This window comes from Rhineura floridana, chromosome 21 (assembly GCF_030035675.1).
Source record: "Rhineura floridana isolate rRhiFlo1 chromosome 21, rRhiFlo1.hap2, whole genome shotgun sequence".
NCBI lineage: Eukaryota > Metazoa > Chordata > Lepidosauria > Squamata > Rhineuridae > Rhineura > Rhineura floridana.
Genome location: NC_084500.1, coordinates 16,695,915 through 16,706,127, shown reverse-complemented (window position 1 = coordinate 16,706,127; position 10,213 = coordinate 16,695,915). Strand labels below are relative to the sequence as shown.

General features: G+C 43.1%; 1 pseudogene; it reads left to right on the top strand.

Annotated features, from left to right (window-relative positions):
• LOC133374538 (5S ribosomal RNA) lies at positions 1-117 on the top strand (annotated as a pseudogene).
• The last annotated feature ends 10,096 nt before the right edge of the window (positions 118-10,213 follow it).

The window sequence follows — 10,213 nt, the reverse complement described above, 5'->3', positions numbered from 1 at the left end:
GTTGGGTCATACTACCCTGAACACCCCCAATCTCGTCTGATCTCGGAAGCTAAGCGGGGTCAGGCCTGGTTAGTACTTGGATGGGAGACCTCCTGGGAATACCGGGTGCCGTCGGCTCAGAGGAAGGCAATGGTAACTCACCTCTGAATACCTCTTACCATGATAACCCTATGAATGTATCCAAAAAAGATTCATAGGGTCGCCGTAAGTCATAATTGACCTGAAGTCATAGAACAACAACAAGGAGCAGTGAAATTAATGGACCCAAGCAAGTCATGTCCATTATTTTCAATGGGTCTACAGTGAGTAAGACCAGCATTGGATAGAGACCAAAGATTAAAAAAATCAAAAACTCTTAGCAGTGCAGGTGGGATCAGATACGTTACAAGAGATCAATTTCTGTCCAGAATGTGCCGTCTCTGGATGCTAACCTCACTGGGGTTTTGGCCTCCAATAACACCTTCAGGGGCAGCACAGCTGGGCATTCCCCTTGCTTGCAAGCTTCCTAAAGAGGCTGGGCCTTCTCAGTGGCAGAGCGCCTGCTTGGCATGCAGACGGTCTCAGGCTCAATCCCCAGCATCCCCAGGCCGGGTTGGGAGAGTTCCCTGCCTGAAACCCTGAGAGTCACAGCCCATGGCAGCTGGTGCCCATTGGGTCTGGGAGGGCAGACTTCAGAGAGCCCAACAGTACGTGAAGCCAGAGCCGGAGGGAGGGAGAGCCAGCTTATTCCAGTTTTGCCCCCATCTTCCTCCTCCCTGCAGAGTTGTACAAGGGCAACACTGAGACTAAGGAGGCGAAGGAAGAAGACAGGGCAGTGCTGCCGTCTCCGGGACTGTTTGAAAGCAAGAAGACAGGCAGGTGGGGACTGGCTAGGGGCAAATAGAGGTTGTTGGGGGTAAAGCACCAACGCATGTTACAAGCGATCTGAACCAGTTGGGGGGGGGGAATAGACAGAAAGGCAATATATTTTTTCCTCTTCTGATTTCTCCTCTGTTGTTTTTGCAGGCTTTACTCCTCCCCTTCCACCCTTCTCTTCCTTTCTTTGTTCTCAGTCAGTTAGTCATGGCTCCCTGAGTGTCAGCCGCATGGCTCCTTTAGCATGTGTGACTTTGCCTCTTTGTAGTAATCAACGTTAAGTTTCTTTATTCTGTCAACAACCTGTCATTAACAGACCGGTTATTTCGTCCCTTTGATGCAATATATATTTACCAAAAACTCTGTCGGTTGCTGGGGCAAGTGCCTCATTTGCCCCCATGGACCAACCTCCACTGCTTTTTTGTAGGAGGATTGTCCCTGGGACACAAGGACAGCAGCAGCTAGGGGAACACAAGAATGCTCTTCAACACCAACACTACGCCGCAGCATCTCTGCTGCGACAGAAGCTGGCCTGGATGAGAAGCCTGTAGAGAGAGCTATATTTGCAGATTGAGGTGGTAGATTATGGATTATAGCACTTTAGGATGTAGGTGTGGGAGGGATACTATTTTTTAAAAAACGATCCCTTTGTGTAAATACACCCAACATTACAAAAAAAAACACCAACCTAGCTTAGCAGAGCAATTTTTTTAAATCCCAGCCCACTCCTTATGGTGCTGGATTTCTATTTGCAGAGAGTTTTCTCCCTTAGAGAAGCATTAAAAGTGTGGTTTCCTCACCTCCACACCTGGGGTCTGAAAATAATATACTCCATTCTGCCACCCTGAGGGTCCCCCTGACTCATTCCACTGCACATGGGGACCACACCACAACTCCTGGGCAGTAGAGCTATTTCTTGCTGGCCTTGTCACCAAAGGGATATACCCCTTTGAGGCAGTCCCTTTGGAGGCGGAGTGAAGGCCAGGGTGGCATTCTGTCTTCACTGCTGTTGCATTTGATTCTTCATTTCCTGTTGCAAACGGCCTTGGAGACCATTTGATCGAAAGACAGGCCCTATCAATCTAAGAGACAAGTTAAATGTTGTAATGGTTTTTAGAATGCAGGCTTTGAAACAGCACTGGGTTCCAGTTTTTAAGCTGTTTTGATTAGTTAATATATGCTTTTGTAAAGGATTGGCGCTGGCTTGAAAGGCTTACTGTAAATCTACTCCTGGAACATTTGCTGCAGTAAATGTAAGAAAATAACAAGTAAGCCCTAGAATAGAAATTCACTCCGGCATCCGCACATGCACTACTGACAAAGGTTGCTTCCCACTTGAGTTTGGAATTGTAATTGCATGGAAGGACTAATTAGCTAGTATTATTCTGCCCTGGCGTACGATAATTACATTCGCAATTTATTTTTTTATGGGGCTGTGGAGGTTAGTCTGAGGCGAACGTTCTCCAAAGGCAGTGGGACTCCATGAGACAAAATCAATCAATGGCCATTATTCTGCGCCATGCGAATGGGCAGACGGCCAACGCAAAGTCCATACATCATTTAAGACATCAGTAAACCCAGCTCTGAGAGATGAGCATTAACAGGAAGCAGACATGTCCTTGATCTTTGCAGAAGAGATTTCCCCCAACTCCCAAGAAAGGCTCCACAACTATTTATCACTCTGCTCTGCACTCATAAGCAACTTCCCAGTGGGCATGTGTGGTCTGGGGACAGTTCTGAGGGCCAGCTAGAAAAGCCAAGAGGGACACATTTCCCAGTCTTGATTACATTTCCATCCCACCTTTCCTCCAAGGAGCTCATTTATGGTTTCTTTCACCTGCCCCCAATTTATCACCATTCACACACATGAAAACCCCCTGCAAAGTAGGTGAGGGTTGAGAGGAGGTGACCAGTCCGAGGTCACCCGGAGAGCTTCATGGCTGAGCAGGGATATGAACCATTTTATCCTCACAACATCCCTGTGAGATTGGTCAGGATGACTGGACTGAGATTGTCCAGTGAACTTCATGTCTGCGTGGGGATTTGAACCCTGGCCTTATATGAAAATGCTTCTCTTTAGCCTGTCTGGCGGCATCCTCAATCTCACCATCTGCGTTGTTTTTGAGCATTTTTTTTTTTGTAAAGTAGTGAGGCAAAGGGTGCTTAATATTGCAAATGGGTAATTCAGACAGGTCATTGGCAACTGGGTTTTTTTAACCTTCGCCAAATACCCTCCAGGTATTTTGGAGAACGCCTCCCATCAGCCCCAGCCAGCTGTTTTAACCTATCAGATTCTTTCCGGAAAATATAAATCTGGATTAAGGAAGGACAGGCTGGCATTTTGATGTTGACATGCATGGACAGCATCCGTCCCAGAGTAAACACTTGCCTGGAAGTACCCAAAGCAAAAATGTTGACATTTTTAAAGGAAATGGGATTTTTAACACAACGATGCAGGTAAGTTTGCTCAGTGATCTGTTCAGCCTGTACACACACATGGTTTGCCCTCAGATATTATAAAAAATATGTAAGATCCCTTTTAAGAGTGTTTCATTATGCTCTTCCACAATACCTTCCCCTGGTGGACTGTTTGCCTGGTCAATTATTTTATACCATTTGTATAGTGCTTTTCATTCCTCCCAAAGCAAGCTCTGACAGCTTTGATGCGGGTGGTGAAGTTCCTTGCAGTGACTGCATGAGTCGATCAGATCCTAGATAAGAGCTGGGCTGGACATGCAGAAGAGTTGTTCCATACAGCCTGTCACCTCCTTATCAAGAAGTTGAATTCTGTCACTGGCGGCCTGAATCAAGATAATGGCTCGTTTTGTTTTTAACCCCACTAAATGTCTTAGCAATGACAAAATGTTTCCATCACCAGCAAAGCTGCTTTTTGAATCACTGCTGTGCTTATTTTACATAAATGTTAAGTTTTATCAGAATCGCCACAATCTCAGGGTGGGGCAGGCTACAATTAATTTCCCTATGACCTCACTGTTGACAGCCCCCCATATCCATATGTATATATACCTGCTAACTGACGATATTGCCCAACACGGCTGCAGAACCGTTTTCAGACAAAGCACCACATTATCTTCTGGGCAGCCTTCCAAGGGCCACCTGTCTGTGATGGGTGGGGCCAGAAGCAAATGTGGGTGGAGCAACAAATGCAAATGTCACCTTTGCACAGCAAGCTAGTTTCTACACATACCTTTCAATCCTCCATCCAGACAGGCGAAAGGCCTTATTAGAGTTCAGGGATGCATTCCAGCCAGACAAACACGCTGAAGGAAGGTGTGAAGCAAAGCTGGTGAAGGGCCGTGTCCTGGGAAGAGGGTTCGTGGCTAGGAAGAGTCCCGAGGGCCAGGTGGAGAAGCTTGAAGGGCCACCCTCAGTCCCTGGGCCTGAAGTTCCGAACCCCTGACCTAACGTGTCTGATGAAGTGAACGCAAGTCTGCAAAACCTTACACCACAATGAACTGAATAGTCTTTAACTTGCCACATCCTTTACCTTGAGAGCTAACTGGAAGCAAAATGCAATGCTATATTTAGTGGCATATATTTAGTTTACTGCACTGAAAGCCTAATATATATAGAGAGAGAGTGATGAAAGAGGAAAAACTAATTGGTGTGTGGTTTGTTTGTTTGTCTGGTGTTGCTTTCCTAGTCCCACTTTGCAAGACACGGTTCAAAAGGTTTGAACATATCTTGATGGTATGGAGTATAACATATGTTTGGATATAAAAAAGCACATTGACGCTCTTTTGAACATGCTTGTGCTGACTGGCTCTGAAAGCGTCAGTCCCTGAAAATAGAAAACCTCGATCAAAGTCATTCCAAATCTTTATTTCGTTTCCCTTTTTTACAATGGCAGTCCTCCATAAGAATCGGGTTTGAATCCAGTGTTAAGTCATACTCAGAGCAGACCCGTTGAAATTAATGGGCATAGACATAGATCTATTCATTTTAGTGGGTCTACTTTGAATCAATGGGATGTTGGATACATCCCATTGTTTAGTGTGTGTTTTTAAACATTAGATATAACCCATTGTTTAGTGTGTTTGTTGATTATTATTGCATTTTTCAAGGGATGCTCCCAAACTGGTATTGATTGTACAATCAGTGCTCCTCAAGCACGTATGTTTTTTGTCCTCAGTGACAATATGCCAGCCTGTATTATTTTTTCCTCCAATTTAATCTGGATATGCCCTTTCTGGGGAAAATCCAATAAGTTACAAAACTCTTCCCAACAACCCATTTGTAAAATCTCAATGACCCATTTTATTTGTTTAATTAAATTTGTATACCTGTTAGAAGTCAGCACCTCTAAGCCGCTTACAAATTAAACCCCAATTTGGAAGCACTCTAGATTCCCAGGTCCTTGACTGGCTCACTGCTTGATCCATTTGTCTTAACTTTCCACCACTAGGTAAGCACTTTGCTGAATCCCACCTGCGTCATTGCTGGATAAATCATGAATATTTATTTTCACAGTACTCCTGGCTTGTTTTTTTTTTTATTCCAATAGAAGGATATGAAGCTGTTGCTTCAAGCAACAGATTCCAAGTGAGCACTACTTCTCTGCCACCAACATCCACGGTTCTGCGTAATTTTTAAATTCCTCTAGATCTTGTCAGATGCCTGCTTGGTCAACCCAAGCCACCATGGCTAATAGGATGATGGGAATTGAAATCCATTAATAACTGGTAGGCCCCAGGCCACCCATCCCTTCTTTACAGTCCAGTGTTCTTTTCCACCTTGGGTCCTCAGATGTTGATGGACTACAACTCCCAGCATCCCCAGCCAGCTTAGCCAATGCTCAGGGGATGATGGGAGTTGTAGTCCAACAACATCTGGGCACCCAAGGTTGAATAACATGTCTATAGACTGCTTAATAATGGACAAACTCACCCACCATGTGAAGGTTGTTAGACGTAATGCAAAAAATCTGAAACATTCTGTGAAATATGGTACCCATATTAATGAATTCCCAGCAATACTGTCAGCATCACCTCTGCGACAAAACAAAACCCCAGAGCAAAAAGCAAAATTCACTAGGCTGTAAGAACTTCAGCTGCCTCCTCAGTGCCTTATTTCACATAAATTATCTCGCTGTGGAAAATAATTCCACCATCTGAATCTGATTCATGTCCTAGGTGGAACCAAAGTATTCTTACTTTGTCTGTTGGAGTCCCTGTTAGTTTCAAACAGGGCAAAGCTCCCATAAATCCCAAGTATTTCGGTTTAACCGGATGGTGGATCAGGCTGCAAATTTATTTCCATCTGCCATTCTGTCATTAATGTCTGAACACACCACTCAAGCATATTAAAGCACTTCAATATTCACAGAATTTATGGTGTACCTTTAAGATAATGCTGTATTTTTATATGGGACAAATTTCCAGGTCTGTTGAAGTACATAGCAAAACTACGGATTTTGGCTCCAATCCAGTGCTTTGGAATTTGAATGTCAGTTTAAGACTGGTCATATCCTCAAGATTTGCTAAAAGGGCTATATTTCTCATGTAGTTATGTCGAAATGCAGTTAGAGTGTTGACAGTGCAGGATGAATTTGCAAAAGGCTATTCTCATTGCAGGGAGTGTGCAAATGCAGCCCAGCTGTTCAGATCCTTGTCCAAGGTTCTGAACTGTTTGATTTCAGGTTTATTGCCTAAAAATATGCCACATATGAAAATTACTTATCATCATCATCATGAAATAATATTGGTGACCTGTAACTGAAATTGAAAATGCTGGCTACTTTATTGTACGTCCTTGTTACATGAAATTATAAAATCTTACTTGAAAAATAAGTTAACAAAACATATCACATATATCATATTTCGACTGAACATCAGAAAAACTTCCTAACTGTCAGAGCAGTCCATCAATGGAACCAATGACCTAGGGAAGTGGTGGGCTCTCCAATGTTGGAGGCCTTCCAGAGGCAGCTAGACCTGGAGAGGATGCTTTAAGTTGGATTCCTGCATTGAGCAGGGACTCGATGGGCTTATAGACCCCTTCAAATTAATGAAAAGAATGATACGGCATGAATGAAAAAAAATACAGGTATAATTATAATATATTTTCATAAGCTGTTAATGTGGACTCCAATATTGTGTGTCGTGGGGGAGTTGCTCTGTTGGAGGAAAGGAAAGGCGGAGATAAAAATGTTGGTTTGGGTTTGCTGTTCTTATTGTTATTTGTCTTTCCTGTCAAACTCGGATTTGCTGTTTACCATGAAATTGAAAGCTAAAGGAAAGGAACAAGTCAGTTTGTGGGAACATGCAATATTTCATCTGATGGCATTAGTGTAATTGTACTGGCAAAGCCGTACACCATGATATAGCTTCTTCTGAAATGTCAGAAAATAAGCAAAACTAAAAACTAAGAGCTGGAGGTATTGCCAAGACAACTAAAAATTCTGTAGGGAGAACAATACCCAAATTCTGCAAGCAGAATTCAGGATATAAATAAAAAGCATAATACAACTTATGGTTGTGGCTACAGATCAGGCATTGCATTCCCACATAATCTGTTGCCTTTTATAGGCAGATTAGTCAGCTACAACCCACTGTTATTTTAAATCTGGGATGGGGAACCTGTAGTGCTGTAGATATTGTTGGAATGCATCTCCCATCACCCCCAGCCGACAGGGCTAACAGTCAGGGATGATGGCATATATAGTCTGGCAACATCTGGAAGGTCATAGGTTAGCCATCCATTTTAATCTTGGAATTTTAATGTTGAATTAGGGACACAGGAAGCTGCCTTATACTGAGTCAGACCATTGGTTCACGTAGCTTAGTATTGTCTACTCTGACTGGCAGTGACTCTCCAGCGGTTCTCCAGGGTTTTAGACAGGGGACATCCCCAGCCCTGCCTTGAGATGCTGCCAGGGATTGAACCTGGGACCACTGAATGACAGCCAGTAGTGTTGTGGCCAGTTCAGAAGTGCAGGGTCCCTTCATAATCATCACAGCCATGCCCCCTTCTAATATTCTACAACCTTCTAAGATAACAGAATAATTTAGCCAAGCTTTAATATTGCTTTCTGATTCTCGGTCACGGTCACCATTTGACTGTCCTTTCTCACTGTCAGAGATATTACCTGAATTACCGGAGTCATTGTCTACATGTTTATCTCCCACTGCTACCAAACTGCTTGATGATGTAGATGGGATGCTGTCATCAGGATTCACTGTTTCTTCTTATGCAGTTACAGACTACTCACTCTCCACAACTTGGCTTTTTGAAGGAGGAACTAATAGGAGCTCCTTTTACTCTGATTGGCTCTAATCAGCAGGAAACAACAAGGGAGCAAGTTAGAAGACTCTTTTCAGTGGCTCTCAAGCTTCCCTTTCATGCTGACTGGGTCATAGGCCGCTGGAGACATAGGGATGCTGCTGGGATCTGGCTCGCAAAACAGTAAGGTGGTCTAAGACCCCCTGAGACCCTGGATGACTACACCCCTGGGTGACTACACCTTAATGCCGGTCTTTGACAGTAATAAAGAATCATTTGCTTTGATTTACATCCCTAATGGCCCTTCCTCTATTAGGCCCGGCATCAGAATTAGGCATTGGTGGGCACCTGCCAAGGCCCATGCCCTTACATGGGGCCCACTGTCGATCCCCAGAGCCTCTTTGCAGTCACTGCCTGTTCACTTGCCCTTTATTGAGAATGTAAACAGCACCTTCCCCCTGCCTTGTGCTCCTCTTTCGGACAGTTGTGAGGACTGAGTCTGGAGGGAGAGTGCAAGAGAATGGGCAGTGAGGGTCTACTGATGCAAGGGCCCCCATTGAGGGCCTTAAGGGGGCCTTCAAAGGCTAGAGATGGCATTGTTACCTTTTTTATCGATTTATTATAAACTGTCTTTGGAGGGTGCATACGTGCATATCACACACATGTGTGAGTATATTTTTTATGATTGGCTTTATAAATTACTGAGGGCTGTCTCCAGGAAGGTTTTACTCAGAGCAGACCCAGTGAAATTAGTAGATCTAGTCATGTCCATTCGTTTTGATGGGTCAGCTCTGCATATAACCCTTAGGAGTCATTTTTGACAAGTACGCGACATGTACATTAATAAATAAAGATGATAATGACTAACAATCTTACATATTTTAGCAGGTGAACATTGTTATTTCATGGATTTCCTAGCCCGCCTATTAGGATGTGTGTATTGCCTCAGGCTGAGATGGTGTGTCATGCAGGTGAGAAGTGGAAAAAACCTGAAATCAATCAATCAAATCAAATCAATAATAAATAAACAGGTTGAAGGTGGTGATCCGAGGCACAATTTTTCTCTCTCTTAAAATGGGAATACTTGTTAATGGATTTTCTAGCCCTTTTACGGGTGCATGAATACAACGCGATATATGCACCCACCCATCCTAAAAAGGTGGTCTAGAAAAGCCATTAAATAGCTATTTTGAGTTTCTGTAGTTCTTTCAAGAGCAAGCTTGGGTGAAATTCTGTTTGTTGCTTTCAAAACTGCCTATATTTATACAAGTATTTATATACCACTCTCTCGCAAAATATCAGTGCAGTGTACAACAATTAAAAAAAACATACACGTCACTGTGATTAACAAGATATTTTAAAAACAAAAACTTCTGTTTTGTTAATCACAGTGACGTGTCTCTGTTTTCAGGTGATTAACAGAATTCTTATTGGGATCCAGGGCAAGCTTGGGCGAAGTGTCGTTTGCTGCTTCCCAAACTGTTACACGATATGTGTTTTATTTATTTTATTAGATTTAATAAAATTCTTATTAAATTTAATAAAAATCCTTCCTCCCAGTAGGAGCCCATATACATAATACTACATAGTAAATGTGTGTGAGAGAGAATAGAATAGAAATGCGGTACATTTTAACGGACGGATCTGTTAACTGTAGCTAATGTATTTTTACCTAGTTTAATGTTTTATTGTGTTTTTAGGTGCTGTGCACGATTGTTTGCCCTGTGCGCCTGCCCCATTGTGGGGTAAAAGGGCGGGATAGAAATATTTTAAATAAATAAACTTTCCCACGAAGAAGAATGAAGCAAAAGCAACTATGATTTGGCTCCAACCCTTCCATTAACCCGTCGCATTATTTAATTCTTCTTTGTTTTTTATGGACTGTATTTGTATTTTATTGTAGGTCGCCCTGAGTGGTAGGATAACCCCTGCCAGACGGGCGTCTAACAAATTTAATAAAATAAATAAATAAATTTAATAAATAAATAAATAAATTCAGGATGGCGCGTGTATGGGAGTTTTGGCGGGCTGTCCCGGCCACGGCCCCCATTTCTCCCCTTCCCTGAGGCGACACAAGAAAGTTGGTCTCCCTCAGAGCGCCGCTCCCGGCGTTTCC